The sequence below is a fragment of the Silene latifolia genome, chromosome Y (assembly GCF_048544455.1).
Source record: "Silene latifolia isolate original U9 population chromosome Y, ASM4854445v1, whole genome shotgun sequence".
NCBI lineage: Eukaryota > Viridiplantae > Streptophyta > Magnoliopsida > Caryophyllales > Caryophyllaceae > Silene > Silene latifolia.
Window position 1 is genome coordinate 377,577,053 of NC_133538.1, and position 3,141 is coordinate 377,580,193.

The window sequence follows — 3,141 nt, forward strand, 5'->3', positions numbered from 1 at the left end:
CGCACCCTCGGTGTGTAAGAAAGGTCTTCCTAGGATGATTGGAATGTTGGAATCTTCTTCCATATCTACAATGACAAAGTCCACCGGGATGAAAAATTTCCCAATTCGTACGGGAACATCTTCCCATATCCCTAATGGTGTCTTCGTCAATCTATCGACCATTTGGAGTGTGATATTGGTGCATTTAAGCTCTCCCATCCCCTACCTTTTACTCACCGAGTACGGCATAAGACTCACACTAGCCCCTAGATCATATAAGGCTTTGTTGATCGTGGTGTCGCCAATGGTACACGGTATTGAGAAGCTTCCCGGATCCTTGAGTTTTGAAGGTGACCTCCCTTGAAGTATTGCACTACTCACCTTAGTGAAGGCGATAGTTTCAAGCTTCCGGATCGACTTCTTCTTTGTGAGGATGTCTTTCATGTATTTCGCATAGGCCGCCACGTGATTGATTAATTCCGTGAGAGGAATTGAGAATTCCAAATTCTTCACAATTTCCATAAACTTTCCAAGTTGGTCATCAAATTTGGGCTTGGCTTGACGACTTGGAAAAGGAAGTCTAATCACAATGGGCTCCTTCTCTTTGACCTTGTCTTCATTTTTCTTTGAAATTTCTTCTTTTGATGATTCTCCATCTTTGGAATTTTGCACAATTTCTTCCTTATCACTAGCTTCCACAACTTCATCCTCAACTTGCTTCTTCGGTGCTTCATACCTTGTACCACTTCTCAAGTGAATGGCACTAACCGTTTCATGTCTTGGGGGATTACTTTGATGTGGTAATTGTCTCTTTTGTCTTTGTGAGCTTGAAGATGCTAGTTGAGTCAATTGGGTTTCCAACATTTTGGTGTGAGCTAGGATGTTGTTGATGGTAGTTTCCTTTGCTTGACTATCTTTTTGCATTTGAGTGAAAAATTCTTGTTGATTCTTTTGCATTTGGAGGACCGCTTTTTGAACATCAAAACCTTGGTCATTTTGTTGATTGTATGGATTTTGATTTTGGTAACCTTGGTTTTGGTTGTAAAAGGGTCTTTGATTTTGGTTTCTCATGGGAGGTGGGGTGTATGTTGTTTGAGGGTTTTGAACATTTTGGCTTTTGTATGAGAGATTTGGATGGAATTTGGTATTTTCATTGTAATAGTTGGAATAAGGGGCACCACTCTTGTATGCTTGGAAAGCATTCACTTGTTCATTTGTTCCCCTACATTCACTTGAGTCATGTCCCAAAGTTCCACAATTCTCACATATCCCACTTGGGATTGATGAGGATGCCGTCATGGCATTAACATGATGCTTTGGTGATTTTGAGGCTTCTTCAAGTCTAGCCATAGCTTTTTCAAACTTCAAGATGATGGTATCAATGTGAGCACTAAGTTGAGCACCCAATTGAGTAACGGAGTCCACTTCATGCTTTCCTCCGCTAGTAGCCTTGCGAGGTCTACTATATTGTGAGTTATGGACCGCCATTTCCTCAATTTTGTTCCAAGTTTGATTGTCATCAACTTCGGTGAACATTCCATTTGATCCCATGTTGAGAATGTTCCTTGAATCTTCATATAGACCGTTCCAAAATTGTTGTACCAAGAACCACTCGCTAAGTCCATGGTGAGGACATGAGCGACAAATTCCTTTGAACCGCTCCCAAGCTTCATACAAAGATTCTTCATCCCTTTGCTTATAACCCGTAATTTGAGCTCTTAGCATGTTAGTCTTTTCCGGTGGGTATAATTTTTTGTAGAAAGTTAGAGCCAACTTCTTTCAAGAATAAATTCCGAGAGTGGCCTTATCAAGGCCCTTCAACCATTGTTTCGCGGTGCCAATTAGAGAAAAAGGAAATAAGACCCATCGAATTTGGTCTTGAGTTACACCGGTTTGAGAAATCGCATCACAATAGTCACAAAAGGTCTCCATATGAGAGTGAGGGTCTTCACTAGGCATCCCCCCAAATTGGCTCCTTTCGACTAATTGGATAAATGCGGATTTGGCAATGAAATTTTCGGTTAGATGTTGTGGTGTGGGAGTACCATTGGGTAGGTTCTCGTCGGTGGGGTACGGAATGTGATGAAAACTTAAGCATTATGGGTTGTTTTTGTGTTGTATTTTGTGTTGGGTTCTCCTCACCTTCTCTTGCAAAAGGGTTGATGAACTCAATAGTTGGTTGAATATCTACAACCTCACTAATACCTCTCAAATTTCTCCTAGCAAGTCTTCTATTGGTTGACAAAGTTCTTTCAATTTCACGATCAAAAGGTAACAAATCACCTTGTGACCTTCTAGACATGCAAAATATCAAACAACTCGAAAACAATTAGAACAAACCTTGAGGAGTTTTACTTCCTCAAGGCAAAGAAAGACACAACTAATAACAATATAAGAAAATCTAAATCAAGATAACACCATCCCCGGCAACGGCGCCATTTTTGGTCGGGAATAAATCTTTTCGGTAACTTGTCGTTAGGAGCACCTAGACCAAAACACAATTTATAGCTTCACAAACAACTCTACAATTAATAAAGAGGCAAGTAAAGGTCGGATCCCAAGGGACGGGAATTGAGATTAGATTTCTATTGAGACTAGTGGTGTCTTAGGGGTGTCACAATTTGGGTTGATGTAGAAGGTCACTAAACTAAATAGCAATGAAAGTAAATAAGCAAGATGAATTGAAAGGGTTGTAAACAATTTATAAAAAGCACTAGGGTGTCATGGGGTCATAGGGGATTCATGGGAATTGATCATACAAACATGTTCTCAAATTATAAGCAAGCAATTATTGTTGTGATGGATTGAGTTGGGTTATATCTTACAATCCTAGGAAAGTTTGGGTCCCGGAGCCGAATCGATTAGATTGTACAACACCTACAAGTCGACTTAGTCTTCCCTACTCAACAACATCCATGGTCTAATGAAACTCGAGTTGGTTTATATCTTACAAGTCTCATTGAAAAGGTAGGTGATGGGTAAAAAATGCAAGGATTCATAGGCTCGCATTTCATCAAACATAACATGTGCATGAGTTGAGATCAAAACAAGCAAGCAAATAAACCATGAAAGCATATTAATTTAAGCATGAATCATTCCCCATGTTGGTTTCCCCTAATCACCCATTAACCCTAGCTATGGAACTACTCACTCATTATCATG

The 3,141-nt window shown here is 40.0% G+C and overlaps 1 non-coding gene across 1 annotated transcript; it reads left to right on the plus strand.

The window, feature by feature from the left end:
• Positions 1 to 1,597: 1,597 nt before the first annotated feature.
• Positions 1,598 to 1,704, plus strand: LOC141634923 (small nucleolar RNA R71). Its single transcript, XR_012539637.1, has one exon. It is a non-coding gene; the product is annotated as a small nucleolar RNA R71 (small nucleolar RNA).
• The last annotated feature ends 1,437 nt before the right edge of the window (positions 1,705 to 3,141 follow it).